Consider the following 19,835-nt stretch of genomic DNA (forward strand, 5'->3'; position numbering starts at 1 on the left):
CCCAGTGCTACATTCCTTTCCTGCGATTTTTCAACACTACTCCTCGTTTTCCCAACCTGCTTCCTTATCTATTTTAAACAGCCTTTGTTTACGACGGTAGTTAAAGTATAATTGCTGTTTTTCATTCTCGCTTGCATACTGCAAGAATCTCAGTATTTCTAAATATAAGTATGCAAATCTCTGCCCTTCCTAGGTTTTCCACAAGGGACCAGCTATTGTCTATGTCAGCTACCAATTTAACTGAAAAATAAAACCATTCTGTGTACTCGTTAGTGTGTGCTTGCAAATGTGCGTGTACATTCTTAAATGCATTGTCCATGGTGCACAGATTAATTAAACTTCCATAAATCATGTTTATCTTTGAATATGTGTGTGGGTTCTTTCTCATGTCAGTGTATCTTAATGGATGCCTACATATGTCAATACAGTTTGCTAGCATTTCCTTCAATGCTTTACCGCTTTCTTTTAAAGTTCATTCACTATTTTTCCAACTTTGTCATATTAGCTCGTTTGTCAAATAATATTTCTTCCCATGTACTACTGTCATTTCTCATAACTATCTAGTGTGCCTGGTTCAAGTACTATGTACTAGCACATTGGCCTGCGTTTTGCTGTATTTGGCACACAAACACACAATTTGAATCTCAGTTACACCTCTCTCAACTAGTGTGACCCTGGACACTTTTTTTTGTAAATTCGATTTCCAAATGTCTTCAAAATTCTCAGACATTATATATATATATATATATATATATATATATATATATATATATATATATATATATATATATATATATATATATATATATATATATTACTGGAAACATCTTCCCCTCACTTGATACCTGTCTTCTGTACAAATTCGTTAGGTGCACAACATTTATAAACTCACATGCATGCTACTATTGTAGTGCAATATTTCTCTGTTCTCAACTCCTAGCCATGGCGCAAAAGAAAACCCATTTCCTATTTTAAAAAAATAAAATGCCTCATTTTATTCTTAATTGCAAAAATGATTTGCCACACATTAAAACCAAATAACCTATACATATTACTCAAAATGCACATATCAATAAGGCATTCATTTTCAGCTAGCTTTAGCCTGATCAAAAAACTCCTCTCATGTTTGGGACGTAGCCCATGAAAAAGTATTCAAATAACCATGAACTTCAATAATGATTTCAACATATAATCACCTTTTCATAATTCAAAAAGAAAACAGCTTCTGTAATTTTCCAACACTATTTCGCACATAGTCTAAATCACATTTCCATTCAAAAGACTGTTCGCTGCGAACATAGCTTATCTCATCTAACTGCGTAGGTTATAAACCCACACACTGTCCATTCTCCAACAGTGTGTGCTGCTTTATCTTGGCACTCTGCCAACTAAGCACTTCTAAAATAAATCTCTTTTCCTTGCCCAAGAGTCCTGTAAATACAGTGCGGTTCCGTACCGTAAAAATTTTGTTAGTTTCTTAAAGGTGTTGACCCCATAAATACAAGAGATTAACCTTCTGTCTTCTTGTGTTTTTCTACTGCAGAGCTTTTCCAAAGTGCCTATGCATTTTTGGAAAGCACAAATCATTTTTAAAAACGTATACTTTCTGTCTTTCGTTTCTGACAAGCCAAATGTGAAATTGTATCATGTAAAGTTATTCGGACAGCTCAGCTGGTCTATTTTTGGCAAATACAAGAATTAACTCCGTACTGGTTGGATTTTGGTTTCTATAATGGTTCAAAGTGAACAACATTTATCAACCTTTTCTTCATTTTTTTCACTTCATATTATATTTTTCAAACTTTTAAACAATGCGCCCCTATATACATTATCCATAGCATATATTTATCACATTATTTTTCCATAATTGAAAATTTAAGTTTTCTGGCTTGATGCCAATTTTTTCTTAAAACTTAATAACATGCATTATTATTCAATAAAATGCATTCTCTGCAATACTTCAATATGTATACACAAATGTACAGTGCACAACACATAAGACAGACAAATATACTCAGTCGGCCACATATATTTTCCTCTATTGTCTTTTCTCGAAGACTAGTCTTGCCCCCTAATCAATACTCCATACAGAGTTTAAATCGTCCTCCTTAACTCTGTCTTTAACCAGACTCATTTTCTACTGCTTCCACTATGGGATTTTAGGTTCAGGCTTCTTCTGGTACCTTCTTTAAAATGCAGGCACTGGGCGTCATCTTTTATCGGGGACTCTCCTCACAATACCTTTATTGCTTGGCCTCACACAAGTAAATTTCTCAATAATTCAATTGCTTGGCCTCTCACAAGTCAATTGCTCAATATATACGACACTCATTGTTTGTTAAGTTACTTTTACCCCAATCTTGTTTACGTCTAAGCTACTATATTACACTCTAAAAACGTATTAATCTATCCCAAAAAAATAATTCTTACAAATGATAAAAATTGTGTCTGAAAGGCCGTCAACCGATAACCCCAAAAATATTTACTAAGAGGGGGTTCCCCACGAGTGCTTTAAAGATGTTTCTAAAAAGCTGTTCAAACATTAACTCAAAAAAATTATTTTCAAAAAGTGGTCTCAAAAAAGTGTTTAAAAAAAATTCTAAACGCCGAACAAAATGGTGGCCTTGCAGCTCCCTCCCTGAAGTCCTATTACCAGGCCGCCCAGGTCTGTTGGGCAAAGCACTGGCTAGACCACACAGACTCCACCAGCTGGAGGGCAATGGAGGTCGAATCGATGAAACCACTCAATCCAATCTAAATTATGGCCACCCCTCCAAACTTGCTCCCGCAGCCATAAAGAAGCACCCAATAATCAGCCCCACCTTAAAACAATGGCACAGACTCAGAGTAACACAAGGGATCGAAAACCGCCAAGCACCACCTTGGTCCAGCATTAGGGGGAATAAAGGACATAAGCAATGAGGGACGACTGCAGACGTTCCAAGACGCGCACCTCAAACTGGGGCTAAACGCTGGTGAATGGCTCACTTACCTCACACTCAGCAGTGTCATACGCCAATACACCACACAGCTACCACAAGCACCAACCCCGGCCCCCTGTGAGGCAGAAATGGAGCACCACTTCAATGTTTTCCCCCACCTGCGCACTTTCTACCAAATGGCGATACCAAACAATCTGGGACACAACCAAACCCTAGCGCATGCCTGGACCGAAGACCTGGGCTCCCCGATCGAGATCTCGGATATCCTAGAATGCTACGCTGCCATATCCCTGATATCAGTTAACCTCAAGAACAGAGAGATCCAATACAAAATTTTACAATGGTTATACTATACCCCCACAACACTATACCAAATGGGAATCACACACACAAACAAATGCTGGAGGGACTGCGGATCCCTAGGCACAACAGTTCACATCCTATGGCACTGTCTTAAACTCATTCAGTACTAGAAGGGAGTCCACCATCAGATAGAGAGAATAGACGGAGCCACAGTCGCATTCACGCCCCAGGAAATGCTACTCGGAGTAGGGGTAGATGATTGGCACGAAGACCCACTAACCCGCAGACTCGTTGATATCCTATTTACGGCAAGAAAATCACTAATTATCCACTGGACAGCCAAGACCCCTCCCTCACAATCCGACCACACAGAACTACTAGTGAAAACATGCAGACTCGAACTGGCGGCCTTAGCGACCTCATAGAGCAGTACCTCTAAGGGGGTCACAGATGCCTACAGAAACTGGATCAGTCTAGCACCATACGACCACTAACCCACAACGTCAGCACATATTACCCACAAGATGCTAGGTCAACCGGGCAGAGGCACCCCAAGCCTATGCCATGAAGCAGGCCCGGCAGGGACTTTCAGCACGAAACACTTCAGATGCAACTCACAGTTGGGGGCAGGGGGATAGGGATAGCATGTTGGGGGTTAAAAAGTTAAAGGCTAAGAGAAAGAAAACATCTCTTCACGAGAGGTAACGGCACCACGGCAAGAGGGGGCGAAGACTGTACTTCAGCAATCAGCGGCAGAAGACTGTACTTCAGCAATCAGTGGCTTCCCTGCTTATAAAGCTGCACAAATCCTACCGCAGGGCAGCGCATGAAACTGCAAGCTACAGGGAAGCCCAAAACCCCAAGAACCCTATTATTGTTATGTTTTGGTATACATTATATCTATCTAAATGATTTGCTCAACTGTTTGCTGCGCACTGCCTACTGTAACAAGTACAATGAAATGCCAATAAAATATGTTAAAAAAAATAATTTCTAAACATTTTCAGAATCGTTTTCCTAAAATGTGTCTCCCGAAAATGGAAAAATAATTGATGAATTACATTTTCTTGAAGACCCCTGAAAAATTACCTAATTTAAATATTTTGGAAGATTTTCAAAAAGGGACTTTGAAATAATTTTCCTTGGAACACTGTCAAAAATAAATAGCCCTCTCTCACTCCCAGGTGCCAAAGCCCTCTACCATGCTATCAGGCCTGCAAGTCCCTTCTCTTTTAGTGGTGGGCGGGCAACTGCAGTTTGCCCCCCATCATCATCTCATCTCTCTCTCTTTTCCCCTCTTCCAGGCCCCAAAGCATGTCTTCCAGGTTCAGTTCAGAGTCCTGCAGACATCAGCTCCGGACTCTTGGCTGGCTCGCCATGTGTTGAGGAGGATTCCATCATCCTCTCTCTGGGGTCAAGAAAATACTCTGGAGCACATCAGCAGACTGAGGCCGAATTTTTCAAAGTCAGCAAGTTTATTTCTTCCAGCAGGCAAGACACAGGATACAGCATCAACGACATCTCTGGGACTCTGCTAAAATCACCAGTCTCACCCTTCCTTATATACACTCGAGGAAGGTGAGGTAATGGCCTGATCATAAGTACAGCCCCTTTCCTGCCTGCGATTCGTTGACTTATATTGCATGATATGGCATGATCTATGTACAATCCCTCTTCCTACTTCTGATTCGTCGGCCTATCTGCCACCCAGAACAAGTCTAAACAGGTTTTTACACATTCCCCCACCATTGTCCCGTGGATTAACTTTTATAAAAAAAGACGGTCCATTGAGGGCATCATGAGTTAGCAAAAAATCGACCATTTTATATGCTCAAGCAAGCATCCATCTTAGAGTGCCTGACCTTGTCTTAAAAGAACAATGGCCAACCAATTACGAAATGCCTGACCAACCTATTTTTACCCATAACTTCAGGTCTGCTTAATTTTGAACCTAGATTCTTTGATAATGTATCATAACATGTACTACCTGACACATTCACTACTGTACATGACATTCTGACTCCATAAAATAGATCGTCCTTTAAAGCACTTTCCTAGAAGACACTACATTTCTGATTTCTACAACATTTAGAGTAATTGATCACCCCAACAAGTTATCTACATTCAGTTTGAGGGGGAGTGGGTCTATCTCCATTACATTTAGTTTGAGAGGGAGGGAGTACTCATTCCTTTACAGTGGCACCACAGAATAGGATAGTATATTATTTCAAGGAGAAATATAGAAATATGGGTAGGGGTCTCGTATAAGTAGTAGGCCTGGAGCAAGTAGTGTTTGCTAGTCACAGCATGCGTCGCAGTGTGGAGTGGTGTCGGATGAGTTGTGGAGTGGTGTATGCGCACAGGGAAGGGCGGGGGTTGATTTTCTTGTTTTTATTGTTGTAAGCAAGTGGCAGCGTGTGCAGCGCGTTAGAGGGGCTTTGCGGGGCTAGTAAGAAATAGACGTCATTAGCATGGGGGGAGGATCACCAATAGAGCACATGTACAAGGCCTTCCCACTGTATCGTGACAGTGTGCAGAAATATTATAAGCAGTGGATTATGGAGATAGGGTGAGGAGGGATGCCCTGCCCATGGCTAGAGCAGGTCTTGCATAACCAAGAATATTTTGGAACACATGTCCACATTTTTATTATCAAAGTATAAGGGGAAACAGCTACAGAAGAGAAAATAGATTCTTGATCTTTGGCGTATGTTCGAAGACACAGAGGATCAAGGGACTGGAGAGGAGGTGCAGAGACAGAGAAATGAAAAGTGTGAAAAGGGAGAAGGAGAAGGTAGGGCACAGAAGGGTACACTAATCCAAGTTATGTACCTTCCGTGATATGGGCTCCTTCCGCTGCGGTTGGGTCTCCCGTGGCGTTGGTAACATCACAGACTACTGCTCCCCCACCCCGTATACCCATCCGCCTGAAGTACCGGCATCAACGGAGTACAGGTCTAGGGAGTTCCAGGATAGGTTGACAGGTTTACTAGCAGAACTGGAAAGGTTACAGACATCCCCAGGAACAGGAAGGTATTAAACAGTGGGTTGATACCGCCACCCATCTAGGAGGGCACACCATGGACTGGCTGGTCTCTCAAAACCTCCTAATTTCGCAACTCCAGGTGTTACCCTGTGTATGGTCTGACCGTTCACTGATACAAGCATCACTTACTCTCCCAAAACCTTTAGCTAAGAAGGAAGCCTTACCCCGGATTACCAAACATATTCGTAACTTTAAAAACATTACACCTGAAAGGTTCTTGTCTCACCTGGTCTCGAACCTTAAACCCGGTCCAGCTTTTCTCAGTCTTCACCGTTGGTGGACCACCTTACCAGTACCCTAAAAGAAGCCACCATTGATCTGGCCCCATTGAAACAAAAAACTATTAAGCCTGAGGTGCACCATAACACCTGGTTTACTGACAACATTATCTCCGCTAGGCAGGAGGAAAAAAGGTCTTCTGAAAGGGCCTGGCGAAAAAATCCAAACCCAGACTGTTATGAAATATAAGGCAGAAATGATTTTATCTAAATCCTCTTACTATAACAACCGGATGAATAATGCCCGATCCAATGTTAGTGAGCTCTTTAAAGTTCTTAAGGAATTCCAGGATCCACCTATTCGTAAAGGATGCTGCTTGGTGTCAGTCTATCCATGACTTCTTCCTGGCTAAAATTGTGACTCACAGAGAGACCATCAATAATCTTGTTATCAAACAGGATGATACCTGTCTACGGCCCTCCCCCCCGGACATTAGCAATATACCCTGCTTTCACTTCTCTCACTACACTGTTGAGCAAGTCACTAAAATCATTCAGGAACTTAAACACACCTTCTGTCCAGCAGAGACATGCCCTGTGGATGTCTTTAAGGACTCTATTGAAGTATTGGCAGCCTGGATGACCAGGCTCATTAACCTTTCCTTCAACAAAGGTGCCTTCCCCTCCTCTCTCAAGGAGGAGTGGATCATGCCGTTACTGAATAAACCGGGTCTTGATCCAGTGGTCCCAGATATCTATCGTCCTATCACGAATGTGCCTTTTATCCTTAAAATCATGGATAAAATAGCATATCGTCAGCTGCAAAACACATTGAATATCATGGGATTCTAGGTACACACCAGTCGGGGTTCAGGGCTCATCACGGGATGGAAACCACCATGCTGGACCTTAAATCCACCTTGGCCAGCATGGTGGATAAGGGTCATCCCGCCCTGCTGATGCTTCTGGACCTCTTGGCGGCCTTTGATTTGGTCGTTCATTCGCTCCTGGTGACACGCTTGAGGGAGGTTGCCAACTGTTCTCCTTTGGCCTCCTGATGGATTTGATTTCATCCTTCCTCAGGCCCCGATCTGTCCATGTGGCTTTTGGGGAAGTGAGCTGAGAGCCCATATTTTAAACTTGTGGAGTTCCACAGTGGTCATGCCTCTCCCCAAATTTGTTCAACATCTACATTCGTCCACTGCTTGACATGCTGGATGCACTGGGGGCTTGGTATACCAACCACGCCGATTATACCCAGGTCATTCTCCAGCTAAGCGGGAATTATGTTCAGGACTCAGTGGCTATTAATGCCATGCTACCAACTCCCTTGCCCTCAATTGTAAACAGACTGAGCTGTTAATCGTGGCTTCTAAAGCTTGCTTGGATAGATTGGGCTCTGCCTATGCCAATTGCCTCGAACATCATCCCCGTTTTGAAGAAGGTGACGACACTAGGTGTCGTTCCGGATGAGGAACTCTCTATACATCCCCATGTGGCCTTCATACGCTCCTCCTGTAGCCTGATAACCAGACAAATTAATGACATTTGTCCCTTTCTCTCATTTAACAACTGTGCCCTGCTTGCCACTGCTTTAGTCAACTCTAGGTTAGACTATTGTAATAGTCTCCTAGGTGGCACGCTGCAAGCTAATATTCATTCCCTGCAGGTCGCACAAAACAATGCAGTCTGTGCTATACAGGGTCTTCCAAAATGTGCACATATTTCTCCAGCATTGGATCTTTCATGGATTCACATGCTTAGAATATTCCCCATCGTCAGGCTGGGAATCCCCGGTACATTATATAGACCCTTTCCCGTAGGAAAACTTTTTCGATGCTTATGCGTCCTATCCACCTCGTTTTGTATCATGCGTGCCCGTACCGTCAGGACGTCATGATATAAATACAGGACCCGCCCCCGCGCTCCCTCAGATTTCAACCGTCTTTCAAAGTAGTGGGATCCTCGTGATTACTACTAGTGGAAACTAGGTTGTTTTTTCTGTTTCGCTTCGGCGACGTTCAAATTCTGGTGAATTATGTCTGGAAAAGCGTTATTTCGCCCTTGTGCAACATGTGGCCTCAAAAAAGTTTATGAAGGAGATGGCCACATGGACTGTATCTACTGTCTCCACCCGCACCACACGGCGGATACATGTGAGATATGCCAGGGTTTCTCCCAAAAAACCCTTAAGGACCGTAAAAGAAGGCTGGTCGACTGGCTAAATGACGGAGCGGGTGCCTACTCGGCTTCGGAAGTTGGCTCCACGGCCTCCAGGAGCAAGTCGGAGCCTCCATCGAAAAAGGTACGGCCAGCGGAAATTCGCACTGAGGACAAGCATAAGGGGAAGCACGCTGGATCTTCCTCATCACATAAAAAGCCCTCCTCCTCCTCATCATCTAAGACGGAGAGGCAAGCGCTGTCAAAATCCTCCTCAGGGGACCGTCCCAGGTCTTCCATGAGTCGAGATGCTTCAGCCGGGAAGTCGGCATCGAAATCGGCGACGAAGTCTAAGGGCTCGACGACGACGACTTGCTCGTCGACCCCGGGGTCATTGACGATGCCTATTACCATTCAGGCAGCAGCGGTTGGGATTCCTTCGTCGACGGAGACTCAGTCTATGGCTTGGCTGCCAGAGGTCTATGACCCGATCCCCCCTGAGGTCTTACTGCAGCCAGACACGGCCTGCTCGGCGGAACGTGAAGGTGACACGGTTCTGCAGCCAGCGGATTTAGGCTTACGGCCTTCCACGTCGGCGACGACGACGAGTGCGAGTGGGGGTATGGTACCTATATCATCCACGTTACTGACCCCCCAGACGGTTCTGTCTCTGGATGTGCTTAATACTCTTCAGAAGCTCCTGCAGCGGCTGGATACGCAGATCCCTCAACCTGGGACGTCATCGTCACTTTTTTCTGTACCTTCCGTCGATGAGCAAACTTGTACGGCTCGCTCGACGACTAAACACCCATCGGCTCCCCAGGCGGTAAAAGATCGTCCTCGAGCTCAGGAGGAGGGTGAGTTGTCGGAGTCCGACTCTATACTGGGTGACTCAGGGTCAGACATCTCCCTGTCACCGTCGAGGGACCCAACATGGAGTTCGGATGTAGAGGTAGAGTCTACGAGGAGCCAGACACAGCCATCTCCCCCGGATGATGTGGGAGCCTTCCATGCAATGATGGGAAAAGCTTGTTCCGAGTTCGGCTTGATTCCTGAGGAGCAGAAGAAAGACTGTTTCCTTTTTGACCATATGGGTCAAAGGAGAAAATCGGTATTTGCCATCCCAATTCTGGACCACATGTGGCAAGAAGGTCTCAAGACGATGCGCCATCCGTTCTCGGAGCCAGCTATAAAGGGACGGATTGAGAAAAAGTTTAAAGCTCCGGAGTCCACTCCAAAATGTCTAACATCACAGCCTCTGTCTGACTCGGTGGTGTCGGCGGCAGCGGCTAGGAAGGCCAGGGTACAGCAAAAATGTTCAACTCCACCGGAAAGCGAGGCTAGGAGGCAGGACGCCTTTGGAAAAAAGGTACTCTCGGTTGGAGCGACGACAGTAAGAGCAGCCAATTCCTTAGCGATCGTGTCACGATATGATAGAGAAATGTGGCACAAACTGGCCCCTATCCTAGAACACCTGCCAGACGAACACCGGAAAGCAGCTCAGTTGCTGGTGAGGGATGGCGAAGAGGCATCGAACCACGCAATTAATATCGCAGTTGACCTAGCAGAGTCTGGCTTCAAACAAATCAACCATGGAGTAGTGCTTCGTCGACAAGCGTGGCTCAAATGTACTACTTTCCGTCCTGAAGTCCAGTACAAAGTCCTTGACATGCCATGTGAAGGGGAACACCTGTTTGGCGAAAAGGATGATGAAGCGTTGAAGGGGATGAAAGAAGACACGGATACTGCTAGGTCCCTCGGCGCCCTTCAAACGGGTAGAAACTTTCGCTCTTTTCGCCCCTTTAGGGGTGCTTCTGGAAACTCCCGCTTTGGAGCCTCGAGGGACCGTGGATTTAACAGGCCCTCGTACTCTTCGCAAGGGTTCAGACGAGCGTCCCAGTCGGCACGTAGAAACAGGGACTATCAAGCCTCCAGGCGGCGAGGCTCGGGTCCGTCGTCTACGAAGAACAAGCAAACCAGCAACCAATGACGGCCTTCGGAACGTCCTGGGGGGTCGAGTCTCTCATCACTTCGACCGATGGAAATGCATCACCACAGATCGATGGGTTCTAGACACGATTCGCATGGGTCATGCGCTACAATTCAAAGACAAGCATCTGCGTCGTCCGCCTGTATTCTCGACACAGCCCCACCTCCGAATCCTACGACAAGAGGCGGCGCTTATGTTGCGAAAAGGGGCGGTAGAGAGAGTTCCTGTGGCACAGGAAGGACAAGGAGTTTATTCCCGGTTCTTCGTTGTCAAGAAGCCAAACGGCAAATGGAGGCCCATTCTCGACCTGAGGGTACTCAACAAGTGGCTAAAGAGCCTAGAATTCAAAATGCTAAAGCTCCAAGAGGTTATCAGGTCGGTGCAACCCATGGATTATCTATCGTCACTAGACCTTCAAGATGCTTATTTTCACATCCCAATACGCCCACGACACAGGAGATATTTAAGGTTCGTCGTCGGGAGAAAGCATTTTCAGTTCAAGGTCCTCCCGTTCGGGCTCAAGTCCTCCCCCAGGACGTTCACCACGTGCTTGGCCCCTATAGCGGCCCATTTAAGGAAGGATGGTCACCATGTCTATCCATATCTAGACGACTGGCTGGTCAGAGGTTCGTCCAGGGAACAAACACGAGACAGTCTAAGGGCCACAATGTCCCTCTTACAGGAACTGGGCTTCGCAATAAACTTCAACAAGTCCTCCGTAGAGCCTTCGAGGACCTTGGTCTTTCTAGGAGCGGAGTTTCATACACACACAAGCCTGGTGAGACCATCCAGCGAAAGAATTCAGAAACTTCAAAGCAAGGCGTCGGAATGGAGAGGAGGTACCAAGGTTTCAGTGCGCAAGTACATGTCCCTGCTAGGGACCATGTCGTCCTGCATTCCGTTGATAAACAACTGCCGTCTGTTTATGAGACCTTGCCAGGAATTTCTAGCGGACCGTTGGGTGCAGAGCCGAGGTCGCTGGTCCGACAGACTGGTCGTCGATGAACAACTAGTTCAAGCACTCTGCTGGTGGAGAGTGTCTACTCATCTAACGAAAGGAATGCCTCTACTGGAACCGGAGTTCCAAAAGACGGTGGTGACGGATGCATCGCTGAGCGGATGGGGAGCTCATCTGGATACGTTACAGGTACAAGGCCAGTGGTCGTTGGAGGAGTCCTCCCTGCATATCAACCTGCTAGAACTGAGAGCAGTGCGATGGGCTCTGAAATCTTTTCTTCCCCAACTGAGGGACTCGGTGGTGCGTGTCATGACGGACAACACCACTACGATGTTCTACTTGAGGAAACAAGGAGGGACACGTTCCAGGTCCCTATCGACGGAGGCCCAGAAAATCTGGCATTGGGCCCTGCAACACAACATGCAAATCTTGGCGTTCCACCTGCCAGGAGTGAGAAACGTGGAAGCCGATGCCCTCAGCAGAGAAATGAACGAAGTTCACGAATGGGTGCTGAACGACCAACAACTACAACAAGTATTCAAGAAATGGGGACACCCTTCCATAGACTTGTTTGCGACGAAGAACAACAGGAAATGCCATCAGTACGCAAGCAGATGGCCTCAGCAGGGCTCGCTGGGGGATGCGTTCTCCTTCCCATGGACGAACAAATTCCTGTACGCATTCCCTCCATTTCCCCTTGTCCGGAGGACGTTGCAATGGATCCTCAGGTACCCATGTCGGGTAATTCTGGTGGCCCCGTACTGGGCCAGACAGGTGTGGTTTTCAGACCTGCTACACTTAGCGGTGGCGGAACCGATAAGATTCCAGAAGGCCCCCGACCTTCTGTCTCGACAGGAGGGTGTCGTTTGGCATCACGACCCGGACAGCCTCAAGTTGACGGCCTGGCTCCTGACTTCGCCGAATTTGGTCGGCTAACGATTCCGGAGGACTGTCGGCGTATCCTGCAAGCGGCAAGAGCACCTTCCACAAACGCCTCATACACGTACAAATGGAGAAGTTTCTGTCAATGGTGCGAGGATCAACCAGGTTTGGCCCCGCAATCGATTAAGCCGGAACAGCTCCTTCCATACTTGCTGTTCTTAGCTCAAAAGGGCCTGTCGGTATCGTCAATAAAAGTACACCTAGCAGCCATTTCCAGGTTTACTCGTCAACGGCATTCGGCACCATTGTTCAGCGACCGCCTGATTAAGCACTTCCTTAAAGGCCTCTTTCGGAGTTTCCCTCCAGAGAAGAAATTTCCGCCAGAGTGGAGCCTCAATCTGGTCTTAACGTCTCTTATGAAGCCTCCTTTTGAGCCAATGTCATCATCGTCTCTAAAGTTTTTGTCGTGGAAATTGGCCTTCCTGGTGGCTATCACCTCAGCCCGACGTATTTCAGAAGTTCAGGCTCTAATGGTAGACCCTCCATACTTAAGATTTTTCAAGAACAAGGTAGTCCTAGCCACTAACCCACAGTTCATACCAAAAGCTCCTTCGGTGTTCCATAAACACTCCTCTATTGTGTTGCCTACGTTTTTTCCGGAGCCATGCTCGGGAGCGGAGCGCATGTTGCACACATTGGATGTAAAAAGGGCTCTCAAGTTTTATCTTCATCGTACGCAACCGTTCAGAGAAACAAGACAACTGTTCATGGCCTATGGTTTGGGTGCTAGAGGAAAAGCCATTTCAAAGCAAGGACTGTCAAGATGGGTGTCATCTACCATTTCGTACTGCCATTCCAAGGCAGGGAAACCTCTTCTACGACGGCCAAGAGCTCATTCAACTAGAGCAGCGGCATCGTCGACGGCACTGTGGGCCGGAGTCCCTCTGGGGGACATCTGCATGGCGGCTACCTGGGCGGCTACACACACCTTTACCCGCCATTACTGCCTGTCGCAGCAACATGCCGAAGATACCCGGATGGGACAGGCGGTGCTCCGACACCTATTCCAATAAGGTAAGCCCCGGCTGAGGGGTTGCATCCTGTGGTATTTAGGACTGTATGTGGTTCGTTTTCCTATGTTAACGACTTCTAATGTATACATGATCATAGGGAACGGGCTTTGCGAAGAAAGTATATTGGTTTGCATGCACGCCTCCTCTTTGGGGGTGGTACTGCTATGTAATCTATTCTAAGCATGTGAATCCATGAAAGATCCAATGCTGGAGAAGGGAATAGTTTCTTACCTGTAACTCCATTTCTCCAGCATTGGTATCTTTCATGGATTCACATGCGCCCTCCTGCCTCCCCTGAACATGCAAACCGGTTCCCCCACTACTTTGGGGGCCGAAATCTGAGGGAGCGCGGGGGCGGGTCCTGTATTTATATCATGACGTCCTGACGGTACGGGCACGCATGATACAAAACGAGGTGGATAGGACGCATAAGCGTCGAAAAAGTTTTCCTACGGGAAAGGGTCTATATAATGTACCGGGGATTCCCAGCCTGACGACGGGGAATATTCTAAGCATGTGAATCCATGAAAGATACCAATGCTGGAGAAATGGAGTTACAGGTAAGAAACTATTCCCTTCTGAGGCCAGAAGGTACCTTCATTGGTTACACGTGAGGCAGAGGATTTCCCACAAGATACGGACCTTATCTTTTACATTTAAAAAAAACCTGTGTCCTTGTTATCTTGTTGACAGAATAAAAGCTAAAGTTGGAGGTAGGGAACTTCGCTCCTCCACTTATCCAACCAAGGTACAAATTGGTGCACTTTGCGGGGGTCCATCCTTGATGTTCAAGATCCCTTGCTGTGGAATTCTCTTCCTGGTCATATTCATGTGATCCAAAGCCTAGTCTGTTTTTAAAAAGGAAATAAAGACCTTCCTTTTCAACCAGAACCCTGTATGACTCCAGCCTGTTTTCTCCTAACTCCGGCTTTTCTGATCACTTTTCTTTTTTGTTTTTGTCCTTTGCGCTCTGAGGACTAGGGGCGTGTGACGCTTTATAAAAATTAAAATAAATAAGTGCCCTAAGAGAGAGATCGGAAGAGTGCAAATCAGGGGAAGTATTGCTCAAGATGGATAATGAAAGTATAAAACATGTAGGTGTTGAGAAAGAGAGGAGCCCGGGTGGATGGATTATTTTGGGAGAGGAGAATACGGTGTTGGGAGCAAATGTGGAGGGAGGCGATGCTGGTACGTTTACAGAGGATCCAAGAGAAGACAACAAAGGGAGGGGTGCAGAGGTGGCTGAAAATACCCGGCCACCCCCCGCAAGTAGAAGGTAAAAGGGTAGGAGGCAGGGCGAGGAACAGGGCCGGCCGGATGGCAGTAGCAAAGAGAAGAGAAGTTGTGAAGAAGGGTGTCGGTAGTAGAGCAAAATGCAGATGCCTCTAATACATAAGGGAGGAGGGAGGACACAGTATGTGCCCTGGCCTCAAATGGATATGAATAATTTTATTAAGGCCCTCCCACAACTCATAGCAGGGGCGAGTAAGTGGATATATGAGTTTGAAAAACAAAGGGCAGGGTGCCCTTAGCAATAAGAGATCTTAAGAGTTAAGTGGTTGCCGTAATTGGGGATCCGGCTGGGGAGATGTGGGTTAAGGCTGGATACCTAGGAGTAACCAAGTGGATAACGCATATGATGGAGCACCATTTAATGGAGTTAGAGCAATGGTATGGGATGCACTACGGAGGGCCTTCCCGGATACTCCCGACTTGCAGTCTTTAATGCAGTTTACCATGGGTAATGATGAGGATCCAGCTGGATTTATTCTTAAAATTCAGGAGAAGTGGAAAGTGGGGACGGGAGTGCCGTGGGATCAATCAATACCATTTTTCTATTTTATTGTAAAGAGGGGTGTGCTGAAGGAAGTGGAGAAGGCACTGGATAAAACTGTGGGTATTGAGGTGAAGGGATGGGCGGAAATAAAGAGCATAATAGTGCACCATTGTAAAAGGATTAAGGAGTGGGAGAGGGAAACAGCGCAAAGGCGTCAGGGTGACGAAGCAAAGTTGATAGAGAATAAATTGTCAAAAGTGGCAGTTCAGGTACCCGTGCCCACGCCAGTACAGGTGGAGAGAACAGAGCGCTAACAACAAGTTGTGAGTGCCACTTTTGCGGCAATCTGGGCAGAAGGAGGAAAAGGACAGTAGGGCGGGGGGCAACAGTAACCCAGCCCACAGTGACAGCAAAGAGGGCCGCAGCAAGGGAGAGGGGAATTTCGAGGAGCAAGAGGAGGAGAGTTTGGATCCAGGGGAGGTGGGTTCGGACAGTCTGAATGTTGGAATTGTTTAAGGTGGGGGCATTTCACAAGGGAGAGCCGGAGCAGGTCCGTGTGAGGTATAGTTACAGCTGCAATCAGCAGGGCCCCAAGGACTCAAGGATTAGGATACAAGCAACAGGGTCAAGGGTACCAGAACCAGGAGTATCCATCAGGAGCAATACCAAACTTACAATCGGCAACCCCATGCGCCAGACAGACAAGTGAGGCACCTGCCACAGCAACAACAGGGTAGTGTTGCCCGGTAATTAGGGTAGCAGGTGGGGCGACCACTCCCTTTGGGGGAGCAGCAGTAGTAGGAAGTAGCCCCTTCTCGTTCCCTGGAAGGAGTACGTATCCCGATTAGGACAGCCCACAGAGAGCACTCGCGTGTCCGGTCCTGTCGACGACTATCCACCCTGAAGAGGAACAGTTCATGGGGACAGAGATAGGAAACCAGCAATTCATATTTATGGTGGATTCTGGTGCAAATAAATCGTGTATCATGGAGGGAAAATATCCAATATCAGGAAAATATCTTGATGTGCAGGGATTCTATGGGGCTATTTCCAAGGTTCCATACACAGAGGATCTGGATGTAAAGGTGGGAGAAAAGATAGTACAGGCAGCCCTACTATATTCTGAGAGTTCCCATGTCAATCTACTGGGTAGGGATGTGCTCAGCAAGTTAAATATGACCAGTTCCTTCACAGACCATGGAGTCGTGTGTTCCATGCCTGGGATGTGTGCTGTAAGGGCGATGCTGATTATCCACACAATGACGAGGGAAGTGGTGGTCCGTGGGATTCCTGTATGGATGCTTCTCTATGGTATCACGGTACTTGTGAAGGCGGTGCCCCAGATTGCCAAGCAATGCTGGTGAGTGCCCACTGATTTCATTTTTCACCCTAGCTGTGTTGCCCGAGGTGGTGGCAGCAACGATACTATTGCTGGACCTGCAGGGATTGGTAGTGTCAGACAGAAGGATTGTCCTATTAGGGATGGATAGGGACGGGTGTGAGTGGTGCACAGTGCTCTGTGTAGACCCAACAGTGCAGCTAAAGGAGGTGACGGATGACAAACTGTTTCAGAATAACGACAGAGGGGTAAATAATACTGGAGATTTGCATCCCTTGTGACATAATGATACAATATCGTAACTCCATTCCCGTTTTTCAAGGAAGATTTACAGGGCATACCCTCCCAGTTATGGACCACAGATCCACATGATGTAGGGTTGCTGAAAGATGTAACACCTGTGCGTATAACCCTGAAGCCAGGTGCGGTGCTGCCCATGATAAGACAATATCCACTGTCAAGAGAGGCGGAGGAGGGCATTAGGAAAACAATACAGGCCCTATTGGATCAGGCGATTATCATGCCACCCACGTCCCAGTGTAACACGGCAATATATCCTGTTAAATCAACGGGGGCAATTGGAGAATGATCCAGGACTTGCACCCCCTAAATGATGTGGGAGAGAAAGAGTATCCAGTAGTTCCGAGTCCTGCAACAATTTTATGTAGTATCCCCAATGATGCCACATATTTCACTGTAGTGGATCTGAAAAATGCATTATTTTTGATTCCACTCCATCCTGAGTCGAGGTACCTCACAGCAATCACGCAGCACCAGGTGCGATTCAAACATACTAGGTTACCTCAGGGGTACTGCGAGAGCCAGAGTATATTTAACACAATACTACATGCTGATCTTCGAAAACATTCCGGCACCCAGAGGCCCCCGGGCACGGCGCGCTATACAATTAAACTAAATACAAATAAACACAAATACAGCATGATTATCCAGTATGTGAACGATCTGCTAGTATGCAGTGACAGCGAACAACAATGTCAAAGGGACTCCACTACACTCCTACAATTACTGGCCTGCAAGGAGCACAAGGTTGACGAGGCTAATCTACAGTATTGCCAGCAGGAAGTAATATATTTGGGGCAGTTCATATCAACTTGTCCACCACTACTAGGATTGCTGTCCTACCCTGAACCATAGGAAGATCCACTACAAAATCAAGCGTAACCATGTACCATGGGTGCAGAGGCAATGGCATATTCATCAGAAGACCGACTGGTTTACCTGGTTGGCGCTTGCATTGGGTACAGACGGCACACGTGGAAACCTATCGATCGACTTCTTTTTTCATCCTGGGCCACCAACACCATCGGCTTAATAACTCATGAGTTTTGGTCCGGCCTGGATGTGCTACCAGTTTGGAATCATGGGACCATTCAAGGGCCATTCTCCTTGTCTTGTTGTCTGGCAAATACAAGAGGCCATGAACATAGAGAAGACCCGACACCAGTGTAGCCCCCATTTCTTCAAGAGAGGAGACATGATCCTTGGCCCATCGCCGGACCAGATCCAACAGCAATGGAGAGGCTGCACAAACACAGACTACTGATCCAGTTGGCAAAATCCATGTTACCGGTTTGTTGGGAGTACAATCGGTGCCAATCCAGGACAAAGCGTTTGCCTTCCCATGTAGGGGGCCAGGACGATAGGTCACAGTGAAATCGAACATTGTGAAGAAAAGGTTCCAGCGTATTTGTCAAGCATTGGTACACTTGGCCTGTGACAGAGCTTGCAAGTTCCTATGATCGGTATAAATGGTGACCGGATGTCGGGCACCCAAGAGATGATGCCTCCATTCCTTAAACGCAGCCCGTATGGCCAAAAACTCTCTGTCCATTATTGTATAATTGCGTTCAGCAGGGGACAACTTCTGGGAGAAAAATGCCACAGCGTGCAACTGTTACGTAGAAGGGCAGATTTGTGAAAGGATAGCTCCTACAGCAACAGCAGAGGCATCAGCTTCTACAATAAACTGGAGAGATGGGTTTGGATGTTGTAGAACAGGTGCTGTTGTAAAGGCCTCTTTCAAAGCTTGAAAGGTAAACTGTGCATCAGAGTTCCATACAAAAGGAACGGTAGGGCTTTTAAGGCGTGTAAGGGGAGTTACGATTTCTGAAAAGGAAACGATGAATCTGCCATAAAAGTTCACAAAGCCCAAGAAGTATTGTAAGGCTTTTACAGAAGTAGGGGCAGGCCACTCGAGCACTGCCTGGACTTTGGAAGCACACATATGGACTCCTTCTGCTGATATTTGGAACCTAAGAATTCAACTGAGGATGCATGAAAAACGCACTTTTCCAGTTTTGCGTATAAGGAGTTTTCTCGTAAACGTTGCAAAACAGAGCAAACATGCTGAACGTGTTGAGACAAATTATTAGAGAAAATCAAGATATCGTCCAGGTATACCACTACATAACAATCCATCATGTCCCTGAAAATATCGTTGACAAAATGCTGGAAGGTGGCTGGGGCGTTACAAAGGCCGAAGGGCATTACACAGTATTCATATAGACCGAACTTGGTTTTAAACGAGGGCTTCCACTCGTCCCCCTTTTGCATCCTGACCAAATTGTAAGCCCCTCTTAAATCCAACCTGGTACAAAGGGTGGAGGTCATTTTGTCGAGCAGTTCGGATATCAAAGGCAGTGGATACTGATTTTTTACAGTGATTTTGTTTAGAGCTCTATAGTCCACACTAGGACGTAAATCCCCCTCTTTTTTGGGCACAAAAAAGATGGGGGACGCTGCAGGAGAGCGAGATGGCCGGATATGCCCCAGCCGTAGGGCATTGTCTATGTATTCTTGTAGATGGTCCTCCTCCTTTTGTGTCAGGGAGTAAATTCTGCCATGTGGAATCACGGCCCCAGGGAACAAATCAATTGGGCAATCATAACTTCGGTGCGGAGGAAGTTTTTCAGATAACTTCTTGTCAAAGACATTGACATACTGCCTGTATATCGCAGGTAACTCCGGGGTAGGTGTTTGCGACGTGGCATTAACCAAGGACACATTTGCGACCATAGCCAAGCAAGGTGAGAGCACTGGAATAACCGGAGAGTCCAGACATCGCTTGCGGCAATGTTCGGAAGAGAATTGCACTGTTTGCTCAAACCAATCAATAACAGGATTATG

This window comes from Ambystoma mexicanum, chromosome 12, assembly GCF_040938575.1.
Source record: "Ambystoma mexicanum isolate Mex_15411 chromosome 12, UKY_AmexF1_1, whole genome shotgun sequence".
In the NCBI taxonomy this organism is placed as follows: Eukaryota; Metazoa; Chordata; class Amphibia; order Caudata; family Ambystomatidae; genus Ambystoma; species Ambystoma mexicanum.